Below are 25,777 nucleotides of genomic sequence, written 5' to 3' on the forward strand. Positions count from 1 at the left end.
AGAGGAAAACATAGAACACTCTTTCACATAAATTGCAGCCATATTTTTTTGAATCCATCTGCTAAAATAAAGGAAATAAAAGCAAAACTAAACAAAAGAAAACTATACTAACTGTATATGTATTTTTCATGTTTTCAATAAAAACAGCTTTTAGGTTTTTGATTTTTTCTAATTTCTATATGTTTTTTAGGCAGCATGTATATGTATGTACAGCATGTATAAAAGCATATAGGGGATTCCCTGGCACTCCCGTGGTTAGGACTCTGAGCTGTCACTACTCTGGGCTCGGGTTTGATCCCTTGTCAGGGAAATAAGATCCCACAAGGATATATATATATAACCATATATATACATATAAACACATATATTTTAATACATGCAGCTACCCTATATCTTTTACTACATTTATATTTAAAGTAATTATTGATAGGTTTGTGCTTATTACTATTTTGTTAAATTTTTTTTCCTGGATATTTATGTAGTTTTTCTTTTTTTCTTTTCTTCTCTCTTTTCTTTCTTTTCCTTGAATTGATAACTAAGTTTAACATTGTGTTTAAATTGTTTCTCTTTATTTTTTGTGTGTCTGTGATAGCTTTCTGGTTTGTGTTTACCGTGAGCTTTATACATAGCTAAAGATATGGATGTCTATTTTACTCTGATCATCCCTTAAGGTTGAGCATATTCTAACTACTTATATTTTACCCTCCCCACGTTTTACGGTTTTCATGTTATATTTTACATCTTTTTTATTGTGTACATTCCTTAACTACTTACTTGTGTATAAGTAATGTTATGATTGTTTTATTAACTTTTCCACTCGCTTATAAGCGACATATCCATTACTACCTTTCCGATATGTTAGAGTTTACCAGTGAGAATTTTTTTCAGAATTTTTTATTTTAGCTGTGGCATTTTCCTTTCTGCTTAGAGAAGTTTTTGTTTTGTTTTGTTTTGTTTTTTGAGAAGTTTCTTTAACATTTCTTGTAGGCCTGTTTAGGAGTGATGGATTCTTTTAGTTTTGCTTGTACATAAGTATTTCTATCCTTCATTTCTGAGTGATAACCTTGCTAACCAAGTAGAGCATTCTTGATTATAGTTGTTGTTGTTGTTGAGCACGTTGAATATATTGTGTCACTCCCTTCTCACCTGCTAACTTTCTCCTGTGAAATCAGTTTACAGTCTTATCAGCATTACCTTGAAACTGTCTAACTTTACCCTTTCCGTGTTGAAGAATCTCTCTTTATTCTTAATTTTTAACATTTTAATTACAATGTGTCTTGCTGTGGACCTCTTTGGGTTTATTTGTTTGGGACTTTCTTTGGTTCCTGGATCTGGATAAATGTTCCTTCCCCAAGTCAAGAAAAATTTTACACATTATGTGTTAATAATTTCTCCTTCATGTTTTCTCTCTCTTCTCCTTCTGAAACCCCTACAATCTGAATGTTGTAGGGGGTCCCTAAACTATGCTCATTTAAAAAGTTCTTTTTACTTTTCCTGTTGTTCTTGGTGATTTCCACTACTCTGTCTTCCTGATTGCTCATCCATTCTTGTGTATGATCTTGTCCACTGTTGAGTTCCTCTACTGTATTTTTTATTTCAGTTAATTTATTCTCCATCTCTGATTGGTTCTTTTAAAATAGTTTCTAATAATTTCTTGAAGTTCTCGCTGTCTTCAGCCACTTTTTTCTCCTGAGTTTAATGAATATCTATTTAATGAATATATAACCTTTTATTAGGTGGATTACTATCTCCATTTTTTCTGATTATTTTTGTCTCCTTCCTTCATTTGGAACATATTAATCTCTCTCTTAATTTTGCCCAGTTCTCTGTTTACTTCTATATATTAGGTAGGTCCATATCTCTCAATCTAGAGAAGGGGCCTTATGTAGAGATACCTATGTCCAGCAGCATATTTCCCTCTGGCCACTAAAGCTAGATGTTGCACAAGTTTATAACTATGTGAGCTGCATGTGGCTTTTTATTATTCTGGGGTTTACTTCTGTGGGCACACTGGTTGGTGAGACTGGCTTTGTTCCAGCTGGCTGCAGATGCACAGGTGTGTGAGGGGGAGACCCCAAACACTGCAGATTGTGTTGCCTGAATGTGCACAATTACTGTGCTCATGCTGGTGGTCAGGTCAGGGCCATAGTATAGCTCGTTGCAAAACACATGTGGGCACATGATAAGTGTGAAAGGCTGTGGCATGCCTGGCTTGGTGACCCAAGCACAGAACATCTGTGGGCATGCTGGTGGGTGTGACAAGATTCTACCATGGTTAGCTGAAGAGGTGAATTTCTGCTGTGGGTGTGGTGGTGGGGGAAGAAGACCCATGGCACTAAGTGGTGCATTTCTGCTGCGGTGGTGCATTTCTGTTGTGGATGAGGAAGTTCCATGGCACCACTGGCTGCAAGGCCTGGCCACACTCGACTGCTGCCAGTGCACTGGTGGGTAGATCTAGCCCAATGGCCTGGCTTTTATGTGGCCTGGCAGTGTAGAACTATGTGGTTATGCTAGTGGGCAGGACAGGCTTCCCACATGGCTGGATGTAATACCAGGCTGCTTGCCACTGCTGTGGGCAGGTGAGGCAGAGTCCCTGCCTGTCTGGTTGCAAGGCTTCTTGTGTTTTACCCTTCAAGTGTTCTGGTGGGTAAAACACCGTGCTGGTGTCACTTACTGTGAGGCCCTGTAACACACAACCTCTGTGGGTGTTCTGTTGGGTGAGGCAGCCTCCCTGCACGGGTTCTAAGGATCACACTCTTGCAACTCCTGTGTACATGCTTGGGGCAAAACAGGCTCCCTGTGAGGCTAGGTGTGGAGTAAAGTGGCATGTGACAGATATAGGCATTCTCCCACATGACTGCCTGTGCTGCTAAGTGCCGTGTGACTGCTGCAGACACACTGGTGGCTGGCATAGTCTAGAATGTTGGCATTGGTATCATGTCAGTAGTCTAGATGGAAAACTGCAAAAGTGTGCCTACCAGCACCAGTGTCAACAGATAGATTGAGATCACAAAAAGTCTGCCACTTGTGTCTCAGTCCCCAGTGGGATTCCCAGGAGCCACCCGCCTCCAAGATTAACAAGTGGGTCTAACCCAGGCACCTACCAAACTCTGCCTCTGTACTGGCACTTGAACTGTATGGGATTTTTCATGTACCATTTAAAAGCAAAGTCTCAGTTTCCTACAGCCTTCCAACTCTCTAGAACATATGACTCCTTGGTTTTCAAAGCCAGCTGTTTTGGGAGCTTGTCTTCTGGTTAGGATCTCCAGGCTGGAAAGTCCAGTGTGGGACTTGCCCTACTCACTTGTGGGGTTAAATTCTGTGGTTATTACATTTCTCCTGCTTGTAAGTTGCCAGTCCAGGGATGAGGGTTGTGGCTGATCCACATCTCAGCTCCTCCCACCTGTCTTGTTTAGGCACGCTCTTTATACCTTTCGTCGTGGAAACTCTTTTTTGGCAATCTTCAGGTTATTCTCAGAAGTAGTTTTTCTGTAAGTAGTTGTAATTTTGTTATGCCTATGACGGAGTGATCTTCCTACTCTGCCATCTTAATCCCTTCCAACTCTTTGAGGAGTTTGAGCTTTATATATTGGATGTTCTTATCTCTCCCCAGGTTTGGGAAGTTTTCAGATTATTACTTGTTAAAATAAGCTTTCTTCTCCATTCTCCTTTCTCCTTTTGGGATCCAATAAAGCGTTAATTTTTTCTCTTAAGCTATCCCATATCTTTCTTCACTCATTTTTATTCATTTTTTTGGTTCTCCTCTGATAACTGATTACCTGACATACATACTTTCAAATATACTGTCTTTAAGGTTGTAGATGCTTTTTTTGCTTGATTCAATCGTCTGTTGATCCTCTGTATCATATTTTTAATCCATTTATTGTTTTCTGTGGCTCCAAATATGTTCGCTTCTTTTTTTCATGATTTTATCTCTCTGCTGAACTCTTCATTTTGTTTCTGTTTAACTTTCTGATATTCCTGAATTATCTTTCTATGTTTTCTTGAACCTTACTGAATTTTTTAGTACAACTATTTTGAATTCTTTATTGGGCAACCTACAGATTTCTATTTAAGTCAGTTAGTGAGAAATTATTGTGTACTTTTTGTGGCGTTATGTTGTGTTGAATTTTCATAATCTTTGAAGTCTTGCATTGCTGTCTATTTATCTCAGGAGTTAGTTAACTTCTCCAGTCTTGGATGACTGGCTCTTGGAGTCATCCTTTAGTGACTCTGAGACTTTTCAGTTTATTTGTTTATGAATACACTTGAACCAAAATTCTTATTTCCTCATGAAGGAGGATTATTAAGATTGTGTACCTATCTTGACCATGGAAAGGCAAGCTGGGTTTTGACATCCTCCAGTTTGACTTCCCTAAGGTGGTACTGAATGTTTAATTTTGTGTGTTTTCTCCTAATTACACAGAAACAAACTAGCCTTCTGCATACACTTACGAGCTGACTGGAGAGCCTTCTTCTTACAGCTCTTAAAGGTATGCACAAGATCCTTTCCAGGGGCTTGAGATATGTGCTTTCTATACGCCTGGAGCGTTAGAGGGGGAGTTGGCCAGTTGGGGTGATCCAAAAGTAGCTTATGGTTGAGCTTTCTGATGCAGTTTGTAATGTGCTTAGTATGATCCTCATTCCTCTGATGCCTTCCAAGAACCCTGGGTGATGTTTTCCCATTTGTTTCCTGCCTTCTAATAACACAACACACATTAGTATTCTGGTTGGGGTGAGAAAGAATTCGTTCCTCTTGGCAGCATCCCACAAAGCTTGGGAAGCAGGGTGCTTTGCTCAGATGATTTCACTTTCACTGTGGGAGAAATCACAGGGGAAAAGGTCTATTTACAATGAACTGTTCCACTATGTGAGATGGGTGACATCGCTTTGTGAAAGTGTTTCTCTTACCCTCTTCAATGCATTAAGTCTCAGATTATTTTGTTCTCCAGCGATGTGCCATAACTTCTCTGCTGGTTTCCCATACTTCCACGTAAGCACTCTTGTCCACAGGAAATTGTCCAAATGGTGTTTTCTGGGAGAAGACTGTAGATTACTTCTATTTTACCATTTTGGTAATGTCTCTCTCCAACAAACTTTTTAATGCATTAATCTGTTAAATTATGTAAAAACAAAATGTGGAGCACTAAATAAAAATTGTCACTTGCCATTCGCCTCTAAGAAGATTATATCACTAGCTACTGAAGTCACTGACCTTTAACACACATTGAAATTCAGGGCAGAGATCAGGAATGAGGCGCTCTGTTCTGGGAAAAACTGGCAGAGCAGGCCTTTAGATAGATATTTTCAGGAGGAGATTCTATGGGCCCAATTCCTTGCATCTTCTCATGTATAAAAAAGCATTAAAATTATTAACAGAGACATTTGCTCCACATGACTAGCAGAAACCTTTTTGTGACTGGCAGCAAACCTCTGCCAAAATGTGTGCTTGATTGCATGTAGCTCCCTTCACTGAAATCACATATATAACTGACATTCCCCCAGCCTCTTCAAAGAAGGTCCTCAGAGTTATCTGAGAGGCTGACTCCCTGGCTATCATCCTCATTTTGCCACAAATAAAACTTAACTCACAACTCTCACATTGTGCTTTTTTTTTTTCAGTTTACAAGAGTCACAAGCCAAAGTTACCCTAGTACCAACATTTACACTAGCGTATTAAAAAATAGTATTTTAAGTCATGTAGAAAACAAAAAGTGTAGATAGAAACCATTGTTACAAAATACTAGCTTTTGTAAATGTCATTGTATTTATCTTTATAGATTTTTTTTTCTTCATACAGCTTATGTTACTAACTATTGTTCTCCATTTCAACATGAAGGGCAAGTCTTCCATTAATAAATTTCATCAGCCTTAGTTTTTGGAGAAAATGTCTTACTTTCTCCTCACTTTTGAAGGAAACTTGTTTTATATATATATATATATATATACATACATATGTATATATATATGTGTATATATATATGTTCATATATATATATATATATATATATATATATATATATATATATATATAAATGGTAAATTATATCTACATAACAGTAAGGTTAAAGCTTTTTCCTTTTATCTGTTGCCTTTGGAGCTCAAAGTTTTTTTTTATGAGAAATCTGCTGATACTTCTATTGAGGATCCCTTGCATGTGACAAGTTACTTCTGTCTTCTTTCAAAATTCTTTTAGAACAGTTTGGTTTTAATGTGTCTTAGCTTCAGTCTCTTTGAGTTCACCTTAGTTGAAGTTTATTGAGTTTCTTGGATATTTATGTTTATGTATTTCATCAAAATTAAGAAATGTTAATCCATTATTCAAATATTCTATAGATAAATTTTTGTTCTTTTCTTTCTCATTTCTTCTGGGACTTTCATAATGCATATGTTGGTGTGTGTCATGGATACTTTAATCTCTGTTTATTTATCTTCATTCTGACTTCTGTAGCTATGTGTAAGTTGCTCCTGGAGTATGAGCACAGCTGCATGCCACAGGATGAGGAGTGGGGAAGAGGTAGCTATAACTGTGCTAAGAGCTAGTAATTAGCTTCAATTTATCATTCAAGCATTCCCCTGGAACTTGCAAACCATCAATAGACTCCAGAGTTTCATATTAGTTACATCAGACAGATTCTTATGTAACTAATTTTTGTCCAGGGGGTGAAACAGGTTTTTGGTGCGTTCTACTCACCTTATTCCTGGAATCCTTTCTATCTAAGTTTTCTTTCTTTTGACAGGTGTAAAAGAATGTTGATATAAATGTGCAAGTGGACACAAAAGTATCTTCTTCCATAGTAGGGTTTGAAAATCCACTGAACTACTAGTGGGACAGGATCAGTCCAATAGAAAACATTACAAGGAATCCCAATTTTCTAAAATGCAAAATATTTCCCAGGATCAGGTGGTGAGGTACAAAGGGGAGTTGAGAAATGAGGGTACAAAGTCTAGCTGGTATTTCTTCACTCAGCACTACTGATATTTCTAGTGGATTATCTTTTTTTGTGAGGTTGGATGTGCACATTGTAGGATTTTCAGCCACAAAATTCTGTAGGTGTCTGCAACCAGTGACACCCAGTCATGACAACCTAAAACGTCTCCAGACATTGACAAGCATCTTCTTGTCTGTGCTTGAAGGTACACAATTGCTCCTGGTTGTGAACCACTAGTAAAGATGCATAGTTTTCTGCTGAAGCACAATTTTTTTTCTGAAAGTCATCACCTTATGATAAAAATAATTTCAAAGAAAGATACTTTTAATTACAAAATAAGGGTTTCCTCATTATATTTGGCCTGGTAATTTAAATAGGTGCAACAAGCATAATAATTTCAGCCAAAAAAAAAATAGAAATGTGACCTTGTTAAAGCTTGATTTCCTGGATGTCTTCATAACTAATCTCAGATTGGACATTTAAATGTTTTTGTCTAGAAAAATAAGCTCAACATGTTGGCATCAATTGACAGCTGTAGAATCTATAGATTTGGGGGAATTTCTTGTTTCTTTGTCATTGTAGAGAATTTGTTCTCAAATATCAAAAATATCTTAAAGTTAATGGGGTTATTAGGAACTGAGATTCCTTACTCAACTATCATCTGTGAATGTTATAAAACAGGTAGCAGGATGGTTTTCCAAAGGGAGCTTTGTAATTATTGTCTCCATGAGGTCAAACTTATCTTCTTAAAAACAGTCTTATCTGATGTGATGGCACTGAACGCGGCAGAGTTACAAGATGCAATCATTTATCCCTCAACTGAAGAAAGACTTACACTGGCTAAATGGTCCAAATTAGTTAATTGGAACCCTGGAATCTAATCACAGTATAAAATGAAAGAAGTCCTAAATGAAGAGGTTGCAAAATTTGCATTTAAAGAAATCGATGTCAAGTCATTAGTTGACCACTATGATAATGGAAAAGAGACCAGTTGTCACAAATGACAAAAATGCAATCTTTGCAAAAATAATTCGTAAAGGTTATTTAAAATGGGAAACTTCAGACTGCAATCATCAACAGTGGAAAACCTGGAGAGGGGAAAGTAGAACTTTGTTTCCCTAGGTACCATATTACAATATTCAAAATAAGTAGTTTTAAAAAAAATTATGAGGCATGCAAATAAACAGCGAAGTATGCCCCTTTAACAGGTACAGAAGCAGACAGAAAAAACCCAAGGAAATCTAGATATTAAACTTACTAGCAAAAGATTTTATGTCAACTGTCTTTTTTCTATCTTTTGTAGACCACTTTTTAAAGGCTTTATTGAATTTATTACAATATTGTTTGTTTTTTGTTTTGTTTTTTTTTGGCCATGAGGCATGTGGGATCTTAGCTTCCGACCAGGGATCAAACCCACACCCCCTGCATTGGAAGGCAAAGCCTTAACCACTGGACCACCAAGGAAGCCCCTCAATTGTCTTAAGTATGCTCAAAGACCTAAAGAATACCGTGAGAATGAAGAACTAAATAAAACCATGAGAAAGGTGTCTCAATAATCAGAAAATATCAATAAAGTAGTAAAAATTTAAAGAAAGTAATCCCATCTAAATTACTGAGTTAATAACCACATTAGCTGAGGTGAGAATTGCACTGGGGTTCAACAGAGGATTCAATTTGAAAAATAACCAGCTAACTTAAAGATAGATCAATTGGGATTATCCAGGATGAGAAGCAGGGTAAAAAAAGACATGGAAAAAGTGAACAGATTCTAAGGAACATGTGAAATATCACCTAAAGTACTAACACACACATAAAGGGAATTCCAGTCATAGAGAAGAGATAGAATGGAATAGAATAAATATTTCTTGAAGTAATGGTCAATAACTTTCCTGATTTGATAAAAACAGAAATATACATATACAAGAATCTCAAAGAACTCAAAGTAAGATAAATTAAAGAGTCTCACACTGATACACATATTGATCAAACTATCCAAATATCAGGAAAAAGCTAGAATCTTGAATGTAACAAGACAGCAACTCATCACAGAAAGATCAACAGCCAATTTCTTATTTGGAACTTTGCAGGCCAGAAAGAAGTGAATGTCATATTTTTTTTAAACATCTTTATTGAAGTATAATTGCTTTACAATGGTGTGTTAGTTTCTGCTTTATAACAAAGTGAATCAGTTATACATACACATATGTTCCCATATCTCTTCCTTCTTGCATCTCCCTCCTTCCCACCCTCCCTATCCCACCCCTCTAGGTGGTCACAAAGCACCGAGCTGATCTCCCTGTGCTATGCGGCTGCTTCCCACGAGCTATCTATTTTATATTTGGTAGTGTATATATGTCCATGACACTCTCTCCGCCTGTCACATCTCACCCCTCCCCCTCCCAAAATCCTCAAGTCCATTCTCTAGTAGGTCTGTGTCTTTATTCCCATCTTGCCAATAGGTTCTTCATGACCTTTTTTTTTTTCTCTTAGATTCCATATATATGTGTTAGCATACTGTATTTCTTTTTCTCTTTCTGACTTACTTCACTCTGTATGACAGACTCTAACTCCATCCACCTCATTACAAATACCTCCATTTCATTTCTTTTTATGGCTGAGTAATAGTCCATTGTATAGCATATTTTAAACGCTAAGAAACGGATCGAGGGGAAAAAAAACTGTTAACCAAAAATTCTGTATGTAACAAAAGTATCCTTCAAACTGAAGGTCACCACTATATTGAGATAATTATTTACATCATGAGAAAGTGGAAGGTATCCAAGGTGTGTAAAAGTAATTCAATGATAAAAATCAATACAATGCATCAACTTAGTAGAATGAAGAAAGATAAATGTATGATCATTTCAACTGATTTTTAGAAAGATTTTGACAGAAACCCAATTCCCTTTCTTGTTAAAGTTGTCAAGTAATAGAATGGAAAAAATTAAGGAAAATGAACAGAGCATAAGATTACAAGAAATAATAGCAACATAAGCACAATGGGAGTCCTGCAGGAGACGACATAGAGAAAAGGAGAGAATGAGTATTTGAAGAATTAACTTCCTAATGTTGTCAAAACATAAATCTACACATCAACGTATTCATTGATCTCTAAACAGGATAAACACTAAGGGATCCACACTGAGAACCCACTAATAACAAATTGTCAAAAGACAAAGACATAGAGAACCTTGATGATGCAATAATCAACTCACAACAACAAGGTACCATCAGTAATATTAACAACCTATTTCTCACAAAAACCATGAAGGCTGGAAGAAATAGAATGCCATAGATGAACTGCTGAAAGATATAGCTATCAAATAAAACAAAGAAGAATTCCATACTTGACAAAATGATTCTTGATAAATAAAAGGGAAATTAAAAGGTTCCCAGTTAAACAAAATCTGAAGAAGTTGGTCACTAGTAGATCTACCATACAAAAATTATTAACTTCTCCATGTTAGTTGAAAGGTACTATATAGTACTTTAATTTTATATGAAGAATTAGAGAAAACTTGTACAGATAGCCACATAATTAAATATAAAATCCAGTATTGTATTTCTCCAATTTTTCTTACATAATTGATGTGCATAAAACAATATATATTAATTAATGTTACAGGGCATATTCGTACAAAATGTAATTTGCAAAGCAACATCAGCTTCATGGTGAGGGAAAACAGTTTTCCTTTTTGTCTCCCCTTTTAAAAACTAATTAGGTATGCATCCATGAACAAATGTGCCTCTGAGGGACTTAAGGGATGCAGAACCATATGCCAAGCTATGCATGAAAAGTCTGCCCACCTGTGACTCTGGTAAAATGCCAGATAGACCTCAGGGTGAGAAGTCGAAACAGCAAGAGCCAGCTTATGTGCCCCAACTCTGCTCTTCTACGATCAGAGAAAACCACTGGGGAGTGCTGACATGGGCAGACACCAGTGGATGAGAGTGACTTGTAGAAGTCCAGCCTCTCCAAAGAGACAGTCTAATGCTCAATTGAAGAAAAACATATGTCTATATACATATGTGTATACACCTAAATGCATACATGAATATAGATATTACACATATTAGTATATGTATACATATGAATTTGAATGCATTAGACATGGTAAAGAGCAGACTTCAAGTGCCTCATCTCTCCCAAGGCAACACAGAACAGGACTAAATAGCTGGTGACAACCACTTCTGTGATGGAAAAGGAGAGTGGTGAGTGTTTGGCTCCAGACATGCTGAATGCTGCTAGGAAAAAAGAAAAAGTTTCCCTTCAGCAGTATCCAGAGTACTGAGGCAAGACCTCCATGACTTAAAGGAAGAAAAAGGTAAGAAAAGAGACATATTAAAATGTCACAGGGTATTAAAAGGACACAGTTTCTGCTGCTGTGCTCAAGACTTCTGCAGTAAGCCTGCCCACAAGCCTGTGGGAGTATTTCACCCGAGGGTAATGTCACTAGGGTCATGGGCTCATGGGCTCCAAGACCTAAGTCCACACAGTCTCCCACTCTGCAATCAGTTCTCTGCATATTTCATTAGTATAGTGGCCGAGTGAGGTCCTATAGACAAGGAGTACACTCAGAAACAGGCAGGGTGTGTGGGCAAGCAGAAAAACACAAACTTGAGCTGCGGAACCACCTAATGGAAATCAGAATAGAGGTTTCCAGTAGACAGCTTGGTGTGTTGTAAGAAAGAAAGAAGACATAATTGCTTAGAATTTTGCCACAAAAGTGAGCGAGAAGTGTGGAGGAGGTGTGCCCATACAAAGTCAAGAAGTCTTCATATAGAGCAGATCAAATAATCAGAATAGTTCACCTGAAGGCTATCAGTAAAAAATTTTAGAGGTGGACTGCTAAATTCAATGAGAAAGCAGTAGTACAAAACTAAAAGAATCAAAAAAACTTGTTAATAAAAAAGATAGCAATAATTTTCCCTTACCTAAAGGTTAAGACACAAAATTTTAAGATATAACTGTTTTAAGATATAGCTGTTTTGAGGGTATTCAATGAGCAATAGGAAAACACAGAAAGACAATTCAATGAATAAAACAAACACAATGCATGGGACAAAGTGAGAAATTAACAAAAAAAAATTTCTAAAAAAAGGAATCAAGCAGAAATTCTGGAGCTGAAGAATTTAATGAATAAAATATATTTTAAAACATTAGAAAGCATCTACAGCAGAGTATCTTAAATAGAAGAGAGAATGAGTGAGGTAGAGAATAGAAACTTTTATATAGCCCGATCAGAGGAAAACAAACAAACAAAAACAAGAAGTAAACAAGTCAAAAAAGGAAGGAAAACTTATGTAATCTATGTACCATAAAATGTACAAATATTATAACGGAGTTCTAGAAGGAAAAATGATGCAGAAAAGGGCAGAAAGTTCATTGAAAAAAATAATACTTCAGACCATCCCAAACCTGAAGAGAGACTTGCACATCCAAGTTCACAAAACTGGTAGAGCACACTATTAACTCAATTTACAACAACTCACTCCAAGACTTATTATAATAACACTGTCAAAAATCAAAGATAAAGAGACTCTGAAAAGAAAGCAGAGAAAAAAAAATGTAACTTACAAAGGAACCCCCATTAGGTGAACAGATGATACAGAGAAGGAAGCTTGTAGTCCAGGAGGGAGTGGAATGACACATTGCTTAGGTTGAAGGAAAAAAAAAAAGAGCTTCCCAGGAAAGAATTCTATATCTGGTAATCATGTGCATCAAAAATAAAAAAAGAAATAAAATGTTTCAGTGAAAAACCTGAAGGAGTTCATCACCACTTGACTTCGCTTGTAAGAAATGTTGGAAGGAATTCTTCAAGCTGAAATAAAAATATGCTAATTAGTAACATAAAAACATAACAATAATATGCAGCAGAGTAGTAACGGTAAATATAGTCACATTTAGAAAACTCTGTGCATAGAATATTTTAACCACTTAACTATAGCATGAAGGTTAAATGAAAATAGATACATTTAAAATAACTAAAGCTATTATAAAATTTTAACAAATACACAATAAAAAAGAGGTATACTGTGACAACAAAAATATAACAAGGGGGTGGAAGAAGGGAGGATCTATGTATGCAAACCAAGTTAAGCTGCTAAACGCATAAAATGGACTTTTTTAAATGTTTATGCAAGCCTCATGGTAATCACAAAGCCAAAACCTAGAGGTGATTCACAAAAGACAAAGAAAGGGAATAGAGATAACAACATCACAGGAATCATCAGTTTTCAAATGTAGGCAGAAGCAGATAAATATAGAAACAATAAAATTACAAAACATCCAGAAAGCAATAAATAAGTATTTACATATCAATAATTAGCATAAGTAGAAACAAATTTGATTCTAATATCAGAAGGCATAGGATGTCTGAATTAACTTGGAAAAACACCAAAAAAACAAGACCACAAAATATGTCACATACAAGAGACTCACTTCACCTTTAATGACACAAGTAAGCTAAAAGTGAAGAGGTAGGGAAAAGATATTCCATGGAAGTGGAAAATAAAAGAAAGCAAGGGTAACGATAGTTATTCAAATAAAGTAGGCTTTAAGAAAAAAAGTAACAAGAGACAAAAATGTCATTTTTAAAAAATTAAAATATGAATTGATCCCAAAATATAACAATCATAAATATAAATGAACCCAATATAAAAGAACTGGAAAATATTAACCAAATACTAACAGATTCACAGGGGGAATTAGACATCAATACAATAGTAGAATGGGACTTCAAGACCGCAATAATATCAGTAGATCATCCAGACAGAAAATCAATAAGAAAACACTGGGCTTGAGCCATACATCACAAAGAAAAAAAAAATGGACCTAAAGGATATTCATAGAACTACTCAATCAACAGAAGCAGAGTATGCATTCTTCTCAAGTATACACAGACCATTCTCTAGGATAGATTATATAATAGGCCACAAAACAATTCTTAGTAAACTTAAGAAGATAAAAATCATAAATGAAGATGTGCTTAACATCATTAATCAAGAAAATGCAAATTGCAACCCAAAAGAGATACACTTTCACATCTGTAATAATACTTATCTTTATTAAGACAATAGAAATCAATTTTTGGTGAGGGTGTGGGAAAAAGGGAATCTTGGTGCCCTGTTTATGGGAGTGTAATTTGCTTCATCCATTGAGGAAATTATATGGAGTTTCATCAAAAAATTAAAATTAGAACTACCATACGATCTAGCATATACGTAAGACATACTATATAGATAGCATGTAATACATAGTAATATATTATATCATATGTAGCAGAAGAGATATCTTCACTCCCATTTTCATCACACCTTGTTAACAATAACAAAGATATGGAAACAATCTAAATGTGTATAAATGGATGAAGCAATAAATAAAAGGTGCTTTTAACCAGCAATAATATATCATTCATTATATTCTTCTAAAGAAAAAAAAAGGAAATCTGTTATTTGCACAACACAGTTGGACCTGGAGGACCTTAAGCTAAGTAAAATATGTCAAACAGAAAGAAAAACACTGTATGATTTCACACGTGTGTGGAATATAAAATAATTTATAGAAGCAGAGAATAGAAAGATGGTTGCCAGGGTCTGTGAGAGGTGTAAATGGAAAGGAGATAAAAAGCGTTGAAAGGTACTATCATGTAAAAAAAAAAAAAAAGTCTGGAGATCTAGTACCCACCATAATATCGTTAGCTAACAATTCTGTATAGTACCTTCAAAATTTGCTAAGAGGGTAAATCTTATGTAAAGTGCTCTTACCACAATTCATACATACATACATAATAAATACATTTGGAGAAAATTTGGGAGTTACAGTTTCACAAAGATACTTATCCCATGTTGTGTATATTAAATATGTACAGTGTTTTACATATCAAACCTACCTCAATAATATGGCCGACAAAATAATTCCAGTTGGAAAAATCATTGCTTGGACCAATGTTGTAGCAGTAGCAGAGTGAGAAGAGATCAAATTCAGATAGATAAGAGTTAAGATGTATTGACGAGTTAAATGTGAAGTATGCAGGAATAAGAACTAACAAAAAACACTTCAAGATTCTTAGTTTTACCAAGTGGTAACATAGTACTTTAGGCTAGACAAGACCTTAGCATTTATCTCTTAAAACACGCTCATTCACAGTTTTGTTAGAAAACTGAGACCTGAAAAGATAAAATGCCTGCTCCTGGTCACATAGCAGATTAACAATTCAAGTGTGGTTTCCTAAACCATGGACCACCACATTTTTCTGTTTCTTCTTTGGCATCAAGTTGATTTTTTCTTCATTCTAGAGAAGTTGTTCACAGGTAGTACTGATAGATACTCTGAAGAGGAACACAGGCCTTCAAAAGATAATACAAATTTAAACATCAAAAAAATCGTATTCTTAAAAATGATGTATTTATTTAAAACAATTTTAAATTTTAGACTAGTTTTAGATTTACTCAAAAATACAGAGTTTCAGGTACCTCACACTCATTTTTTTATTACTAATATCTAACATTAGCATGACACATTTGTCACAGTTAATAAATCAATATTGATATACTATCATTAACTAAAGCTCATATTTTATTGTTTTCCATACTTTTCCTAAAGTTCTTTTCTTCTAGAATTCTATCTAGGACACCACATCAAATTTATTTGTTATATGTCTGGAGACTCCTCATGGCTATGATAGTGCCCTTATTTTTATGAACTTGACAGTTTTGAGAAATACTGGTCAGATATTTTGTAGAAAGCCTATTTTTAAAAATAAATTTATTTATTTATTTATTTTGGGCTGCATTGGGTCTTCATTGTTGAACACAGGCTTTCTCTAGTTGCAGGGAGTGGGGGCTACTATTTGTTGTGGTGCGTGGGCTTCTCACTGCAGTGGCTTCTCTTGTTGTGGAGCACAGGCTCTAGATGCACGGGCTTCTGTAGTTGTGGCATGAAGGCTCATTAGTTGTGGCTCGCAGGCTCTAGATCTAGGCTCAGTAGTTGTGGTGCACGGGTTTAGTTGCTCCACAGCATGTGGGATCTTCCATGATCAGGACTGGAACCCGTGTTTCCTATATTGGCAGGCAGATTCTTAACCACTGTGACACCAGGGAAGCCCCATAGAAAGTCTTTTGATTGGAGTTTGCCTGATATTTTTCTCATAATTAGATTGACCTTTTGTGTTCTTAGTAGGCAGAACACATAAAGTGTCATTTCATCGCAACATATCAACGCTATATGTTATCAATATGATTTGTCACTATTAATGTTATTCTTGACCACCTGACCGAGGTAGTGTTTATCAAATTTCTAAACTATAAAGTTACTTCTTTATTTTCCCTTTACATGATGTATTCTTTGAAAGGAAGGTATCTGCAGCACACATGAAGGTAAGTTATGCCCCACCTCCTTGAGTACAGAGTGTTTACACAAATTATTGGGAATTCTTCTGCATTAATTTGTCGGTTATCCTCTACTAATTTTTTTATTCAATAGTACATATATATGTATATACATACTTGTCTGTTCATATATATATATATATATATATACTTGTTCATATATATAAGAATAGACATATATATACATATTTACTTATATATATACACATATATACTTGCCTATTCTATATATATATAAGAATAGACAAGACACAGCATCAATGATGACAAAAAGATGTTTGACTGAGTGGTGGGATGCAAAAAGTAATTATAACGATAAGCATATGTTCACAAAAAAACTTGTAAATGGATGTTCTCAGCAGCATTATTCATAACTGTCAACCTATATGTTTATAAACTAACAAATGGATGAACAAAGTGTAATAAATCTATACAATGGAATGTTATTCAACCATGAAAAAGGAATGAAGTACTGACACATGATACATCAGCAATGAACCTTGCAAATGTAAGTTTAAAAAAAGTCACAAAAGACCAGATAATGTTGTTTGCATGCATACGAAATGTCGTGAACTAGAAAGTTTTAGAAACAAAGAGTACTTTGTAGTTGCTTACATCTTGGGGAGATAGGCTAGGGAGCTACGCAAATGATAGCTATCAGTACCTGGTTTCTTCCTGAGGTGAAGAAAATATTCTAAACTTGTTTGGATGGTAGTATATGCCTGTGAATATAATAAAATCTATTGACTTGCTCACTTTAAATGTGTGAATGACATGGGATGTGAGTTATAGCCCAATAAAACTGTTTTATAAGAAATAACAGAATGTAAAGTTAAAAGAAAAAAAGTCACTTCATTGTCTGCCAACACTAATGTTGATCTTGCTGAGTTATTAAGGAGACCTGTCTGAGTAATATTGAATAGTGTGGATTTATTACAATGTGTTTATACATTCATCTGCTGATAGCATTTGCATTTAAACTCAGTTTTGACTAGTAAAAAAATAAAAGTGTTATGAGCACTTATACCAGGAACATATGGAGAGAGGCTTTAAATTCTCTTGGGTAGATTTGTAAAAGTAGAATAGCTGGAACATATGTTAGTATATATTTAAATGTTAAGAAATGGCCACACTCTTTTCCCAAAGTCTGTGTACAATTTTACATTCTCACTAGTAGTATATGAAAGTTTCTGTTGTTCCACATCTTTGGTGTGTATGGTACAGCATATTTTTTACATTTGGTTTCTGCTTTAATTTACTTATACACTTTGTAGTTACATTTCTGTTTTTCTATTATCCTTTTCTGTAATTCCTGATTATGTGACAAAGAATATACAGCCTACTTAAAAACTATTTTTATTGTTTTTATTTAATAAAGTATGGTAGCATTTTCCACTGCCAATAGAGAGTACTGAGAATAATCTTTAAAATTATAACTTTCAATATAACTACCAATTATAAGCATATATTAGGTTATAACCCTCAACAATTTGTGGCTTTTAAAGAAATTGTTGCCGAACCCAAGATCAGTGAAATTTTCTTATGCTCTCTTCTAAAATAACTTTAGTTCTTATACTAAATTATATGATACATTTAAAGTTGGATTTTCAAATTGATCCAAAGTTGGAGGAGTTTTGTAGTCTCTGTTTGCTTGTTTTGTGTGTGTGTGTGTGTGTGTGTGTGTGTGTGTTTAATCTTGTGCTTTAACTCGGACTCTATTCATTACAGACTTTTTGTTTGCTGAATAATCAGTATTCTCTATAATCAGTGCGCTTTCAAGCTGTAGAAATCCATAGGTATAGGTCTGGAAATTCAAGAAGCAATTTACTCAAAACAACAAATCAACCTCTCTTACGTCCCTTGATAAAGCAAGCTTCAGAGACACTTTCTAAGGTACTGTAATAACTTTATAATCTGTAGAAATAGGGAAATAATAAAGATATCTTATTAATCTCTATATCAAGATCATGATACACACATTGAGAAATATGTATTGGGTTTCAAGTTCTGGACAGGGTGGCGTAAGTACATTCCACCCTATTACTTTCACTAGTTACAAACAAAACAGACTAAAAAATGGCCAGTATGATTGAAGCAACTAAGAGCAGACTCATAAGGGTGTAAAAAAAAAGAAAATCTGACTGGATAGAAACCTCAAGGATTTAATGATAACTTAGCAGTGAATTCTGGCGATGCAACACTTTACCTCTTATCTATACAAAGTTGGATGCTAAAGCCAGTCAAAACACAGAAATGTCAATGAGACCAGTCCTTCCCCGCCAAAAAAAAATATATATATATATAAGTCAATGGAAAAAGGTGCTCTTTCTATTCTACAAACCAGGAAATAGGGGCACCACTGGACAGAAATTTTTAACTATATCTATTCTACTAAAAAATAATCATAAAACCATTTGTAACCAACCACGTTCCCCGAGGCACTGTGGCAATGGATAATGTGGTAATCCTTTTTCACTCTCTCTGCTCTGCAATAACATGTAAACCATGGAACAAGGAAATCTCATATGAAATGTAAAACTTCAACACATATAAACACTGTTATGATACAGACATTGGAATTACCTGCCGTGAATTTTAAAGTATGAAAATAACAAAAACAAAACTTCACCAAGCAATAAAACCACTTGAAGAAAAATGGAAAAAATACAAAATTTCAGCAGAAAAATTAAAAACATACACCAAAATAAGAATGAATTTTACAATTAAAATATTACTAACTGAAATATAAAATTCACAGTAAAAAGAGTCAATGAATTTAAAGATAAATAGGTTAAAGTTATCACATAACAGAGAGCAACTATATTATAAAAAATTAACAGGGATGCAGGGATCTCTGGGACTTTAGCTAATAAATCTAATATTTATATTATCAGCATACTAGAAGGGAAGAAAAACTTCAGAGCTGTAAAAACAAACAAAAAAAGGTTAAGACTGAATGTCAGAAAGAAGAAACAAATATCAGAGTGAAGGAATAAATGGAAAATAATGCTAACATGGCAGAAATATATCCTAACATGTCAATTTTTACATTAAATATATATTTTAAAGCATACCAGTAAGGACCCAGATTAAAACAAAAATAAGAAAATGACTGAACTATGTGCTGTCTCCCCCTCCGAAAGAATCTCGCTTCTAAAATAATGATAGGTATGTTGAAATAGAAGAAATATCCACCATAAAAACATTAAGAAAAAGAAAGCAGGAGGCCTAAATTAATATCAAATACAATGGGCTTTTGAGAAAAGAAATTACCAAGCCCAGAAAGAAACAGTGTAAAAGGTTCAATCAACCAAGAAGACCTAGTGTTTTTAAAATATACATTCATCAGATTACAGATTTAAATAGAAACTTTACTGAAGTAAATACACAGATGACAAAAGCATGTGTAAAAATTCTCAAGATTAGAAGTCCTTAAGGGAAATGTTAATTAAAACATCAATGATATAACAATACACTCATAGAAGACATATACATAAAACCTCTGATAACCAACTACTGATAAGATTTCAAGGAACAGAAACCCTCATGCACAGTTGGTGGAATGTAAAAAATGCTAAATTGTATAGCCCCTTAGGGAAAAAAAGTACAAGAATTATGACATACAAACATCATATCAAATAGAAGCCATAGATTTAGGAATAAATAAGACAAAGTTGAAATAAAATACATAAGCTATTTATGGATTTTTATGGCCCTTTGATTTAAGCCAATATTCATATTTTCATTTCAAACCATCTAGGGATCTGATGGCATTAGACAGAGAAGACTTCTAGTGTGCAATTAGATAAGAAAGCTGAAACATAGCAAGAATGGGTCACTTGATCATAGAAAGCCTTGCTTCCAGATCGCTACCTTTTTTACCTTCGTCAAGTGGAAGTGGTGTGTTTAATTTTATGTATTAACTTGCCTGGATCATGGGGTACCCTCATTATTTGGCTAAGATTTTTTTTCTGGTTGTTTCTAGAAAGGTGTTTCAGATTAGATTAGCATTTGAAGTCAGTGGATTGAGTAAAGCATATGTCCCTCCTTTAGAAGGGTGGGCATCATCCAATTTTTGGAGAGACTGAGTAAAAGAAAAAGTATAGTAAGGGAGAATTTTCTCTGCTCTACATACCTGGCTGACCTGGTATATTGGTATTTTCTTGCCCTAAGATTGGATCATCACCCATTTTTTTCTCAGGCCTTCAGACTGGGACTGAAATACACCACCAGAGTCTCTAGGTCTCTGCTTTTCAGACAGCAGATTGTGGGATTTAGCCTCCAGAATCACATGAGTCAATTCCCCAATAAACATATATTGAGAAATTTCTATTTCCATGAAGAGAACTAATACAGAACAATAATAATGACACTGAGACTGGTTTTAGAGGAACAGATTATTAAAAGTGAGTTTTCTGAATTCCAAACTTTCTGAAATTGTCTCTGTAATCTAATTGTATTTAAAGATGCTATGACTCCATTTCTGGTAATAAAGAGAGTACTGACAGTGTATAGTAAAATCTGGCAATAGAGGTACATAAAATATATACACTGGATAATCATAATTAACCACTCATAAGAAGTAAGAAGCTGAGTGACTATGTGTCTGATGCTTTCAAATATTTTGGGAGAACTAAGTATATAATGAGGGTGGCTATTTCCTTCTAATGTTGCTGGACATAGTGGTTAAAAAAAAAAAAAAAGAAAGAAACTTGGGGACTTGAATTTTCAGATCAAGCACTGCATAAGTAACCTAAGAGATTATCTGTGGACCTATTCCTTATAGCAGCAAGGCTGAGATTGCTGAAATCAAAGGCAGAATGCCATCTGGCGACTGGCTTATAATATAAGTTGAGTTCCCAGGTTTGCAGTGTGTCTATTGTTAAAGCGAGGGGAAAAAATTGGACCCTGTACATTGGGATGAGGATGTGTTAAAGATCCTAATGAAGTTGAGGAAACTGAGTCCATAAATATTCATGAGTCTGCTTGGCCAGTGGAAAATACTTCCCCTCCATGTGAGGGAATTAATCATCTGTTGCCTGAGGAAAATGTAATGGTTTCCTGAGGCAGTGGGCAGGAAAGACAATGATGATTCTCCTCAGGATACACCTCCACTACCCCTCTTTGCTTCTAAGCCTGTATCTAGACTCCATTTCCAGCATGCTCCTAAAAGTGAGTAGGAGGTGTGACCCATAATTAGGTGCACCTTACTCAAAAAGAACGACTTGAGTTTTCTAATTCACATAGAAATCTGAAGGATACATGTGGAAATGGATATTAGTGGTGTGAAAAACTGATGAAAGGAGCATAAAGTTGAATCAGGCTAAATGTATTGATATGGGCTCACTAAGCATGAAGTTTCTATTTAATGTTTCATCTCAGATTGTTAGAAAGTGCTCTCAGTTTGGTTATTTGGTTGGTTAGGTGAAATATTGGCAAAAAGTGGCTCAGAGTGAGAAAAACAAATGACAGACCTGCTATGGTTTACTGTAGAGGAATGAAGTCAAATCCTCATAGAGGCTTTATCCACATGGTTCCCTGGGTGCTCCCCACCCCAAAAATTACAGGAGAAAACTGTGTTTCTCCCTGAAGCATGGATGGGAGTGGCAGCCCTGATGATCTCTGTAGTTTGCTTTCAAAGACACTCTAAATTTGTTTATCTTCCGGGCTTCTGTGTACCTGGCTGATTAAATTTGTGTCTTATACCCATACAAATTTCCCTATCAAATGATTGATCAACAACACTCTTAATGGATTTTTTTCATAACAAGGTTGATTTTTTTTTTTTTTTGCAATATGAATAGGCTGAGAATTTTCCAACTCTTCAAGATCTTGTTTCTTTTTGCTTAAAAGTATTGTAACTGATTTCTCTGACCCATATTACTATAAGCAATCAGAAGGAACCAAGTTGTTTCTTTAATACTTTGCTTAGAAATATCCTCAGCTAAATATGCAGTTTCATTGCCCACAACTTCTATCTTTCACAAAATGGTAAAACATAAATACAGCTCAGGCAATTTCTTTACCACTTTATAATAATGCTTATCATTTCCATCTGTGATCTCAGCTTTTTCTAAAATTTAATTTATGATAAACTGAAAAGAAAAAGAAAGAGCAGAGATGATCAAGTTGGTGAAGTAGGAGGACGTGGAGCTCACCTCTACCTACAAACACATAAAAAATACCTGTACAAAGAGAACCTTCAAGATGGTGGAGGAGTAAGGTGTGGAGCTCACCTTCTCCCCACAGATACATCAAAAATGCATCTACATGGGCAACAACTCCCACAGAACATCTACTGAACACTGGCAGAAGACCTCAGACTTCCAAAAAGGCAAGAAAATCTCCACATGATTGGGTAGGGCAAAAGACGAAAGAAAAAAAGGAAAAGAGACAAAGCAATTGGGATGGGACCCGAACCTCTGGCAGAGAGCAGTGAGGAAGGAGATTTTCCACACACTAGGAAGCCACCTCTCTGATGAGCATGTGGGGGGAGTTTTGGAGCCTCCAGGAGTTTGCAGCAACTGGTGTGCAGAGGGCAAAGTGGAGAGATACCTGCACAGAGGGTCAGTGCTAACATGCACTCCCCAGGCTGGATGCTTACCTGCACTCCCACCAGGGCAGGTGGGGTTTGGGTGCTGAGGTTCAGGCTTTGGAGCTCAGATCTCAGAGAGAGGACTGGGGTTGGCTGCATGAAGACAGCCTGAGGGGGCTAGTGCATCACAGCTGAGGGAATCCAGGAAGAAGCTGGGCCCAACAGAGAGGCAAGGGACAATTGTTTGGGAGGAGCACAAGGAGAGGGGAGGGTCCAAAATAGGAGCTTCTTGCTCCATGCACTCACAGGTGGCAGGGCACTTCCTACCTGAACTCCAGGAGCGGGTGCAAGACACAGCTGCTATCATGGACCTCAGAGGTGGTCACAGACCAGACTACTACTGCTGCTGCTGCTGCCACCAAAGGTCCTGTGAGCAAGTGCCGGTCACTGCCCACACCTTCCCCGGAACCTGTGCAGCCCACCACCACATGGGTCTCTCAATCCAGGGCCAACTTCCCTGGGAGAGTGCACAGCACACCTCAGGCTGTTTCAACTTCTTGCCGGCCTCTGCCACCACAGACGCTCCCTGCATATCCAAATTGTGGCTGCCATATCCATCCCTCTCCCCAGAATGAGTCAGCAAGTGAGCCCTAATCAGTCGCTGCTTTCAACCCCTCTCACCTGGGCAGGAAATAGATGCCTGAGGGTGGTCCACAAGCAGAGGTGTGGCCAAACAAACCTGAGGCCCAGGGGTGCTGTGACTAAGGAAGAGGAATGGAAATCCTTCCATGCAGCTGCATAAGCTGCAGATTAAATCCCTGTGATCTGATTGGTAAACCCTACATCTGTGGAATACCTGTGTGGACAAAAAAATGCTCCTACAACTAAGACAGGTCTAGCTTTAGCAGCTGTGGACGTTGGGGGCAAGTACACACGAGAACTGGGCCAAGTTAGAGCCTGAGCTGTCCCTGCAGAGCACAGAGCCGGCCCAGAGACTACCTAGAGGTATTGGGTGGCTTCTTGGAGAGGCAGAGATTGGCTGTGGCTCACTATGAGGGCAAGAACACTGACCGCTGAGGCTCCAGGAAAATACTATTATTATTACTATTTTTTGTTTTATTATTACTATTTGTTTGTTTCACTATTTTTTTCTGTGGCTCTTCTTTTTTATTTTTCTTTCAATTTTTATTATTTATTTATTTTTTTCTTTTTTATGCTTTTATTTTTAATATATTTAAAATGTTTTCTATTTTTACTATACTTTTTCATTATATTGTATTATATTGTTTTTTTCTTTTGCTTTGTTTTGTTTTTATCTCTTTTTAAACTATATTTTCTATTTTTCCTTACTTTTTTGTTGTTTTGTATATTTTCCTCTTTTCTTGTTTCTTTTTATTTTTTTAATCAATTTTTTTCTGTTTGTCTTATGCTTACTTTGCCTTTTTGTTTTTTAGTTTGCTTTCTGCTTTTGATTTGTTTTTTGTTTTTGTTAGTTTAGTTTTTATTGTTTTTGTTTTGAGGTTTATTCATTTGTTTGGTTGATTTCTTCCTTTTTGTTTTTCTTTTTCTGTTTGTGTGTGTGTGTGTTTGTTTGTCTGTTTTTGTCTGTTTGGTTTTACTTTTACCATTTCTCTTGAGGGTTTTGTTTGTCTATCTCTTTTCTTTTTTTTTTTTTTTTTTTTCCTTCCACACCTTGCAGTTTGCAGGATCTTGGTTCTCTGGCTATAGGTCGGCCCTGAGGCTCTGATATGGGAGAAGTTAGTCCAGGACACTGGAACACCTGAGAATTCCTGGCCCCAGGGAATATTAATTGGCAAGAGCTCTCCCAGAGGTCTCCATCTCAACACCCAGACTGGACCAACCAACATCCAGGAAGCTCCACTGCTGGACACCTCATGCCAAACAAGTAACAAGACAGGAGCACAAATCCACCCATTAGCATACAGGTTGCCTAACGTCATGCTAAGCTCACAGACACCCCAAAACACACCAGTTGATGTGGCCCTGCCCATCAGAGGGACAAGATCCAACTCCACCCACCAGAAGGCAGTCACCAGTCCCCTCCAACAGGAAGCCTACACAAGCCACTGGGCCAACTTCACCGACTAAGGTCAGACACCAGAAGCAAGAGGAACTACGACCTGCAGCCTGTGGAAAGGAGACCCCAAACACACTGAGTTAAACAAAATGAGAAGATAAAGAAGTATCTTGCAGACAAAGGAGGAAGGTAAAAACCCACAAGACCAAATAAATGAATAAGAAACAGGCAATCTACCTGAAAAAGTATTCAGAGTAATGATAGTAAAGATGATCCAAAATCTCAGAAATAGAATGTAGAAAATACACTAAACATTTAATGAGGATGTAGAAGAACTAAAGAACAACAAAAACAACCAAAAAAAAGATCATGAGCAAAACAGTAACTGAAATTAAAAATACTTTAAAAGGGGGTCTTCCCTGGTGACACACTGGTTAAGAATCTCCCTTTCAGTGCAGGGAAAACGGATTGGATCCCTGGTCTGGGAATAACCCATATGCCATGAAGTGACTAAGTTCATGTGCCACAACAACTGAGTCTGTGCTCTAGCGCCCATGAGGTACAGCTACTGAGTCTGCATGCCACAACTACTGAAGATCACATGCCCAGAGCCTGTGTTCTGCAATAAGAGAAGCCACCACAATGAGAAGTCTGTACACTGCAATGAAGGGTAACCCCTGTTCGCTGCAACTAGAGAAAGTCCATATGCAGCAACAAAGACACAACACAGCCAAAAATAAATAAAATAAATAAATAAATTTATTTAAAATATACTTTAGTAGGAATCAGTAGCAGAATAACAGAGACAGAAGAAAGGATAAGTGAGACAGATGACAGAATGAAGGAAATACAGCCATGGAACAGAATAAAGAAAAAATAATG

The sequence above is a fragment of the Eubalaena glacialis genome, unplaced genomic scaffold (genome assembly GCF_028564815.1).
Source record: "Eubalaena glacialis isolate mEubGla1 unplaced genomic scaffold, mEubGla1.1.hap2.+ XY H_2, whole genome shotgun sequence".
NCBI classification, from domain to species: Eukaryota; Metazoa; Chordata; class Mammalia; order Artiodactyla; family Balaenidae; genus Eubalaena; species Eubalaena glacialis.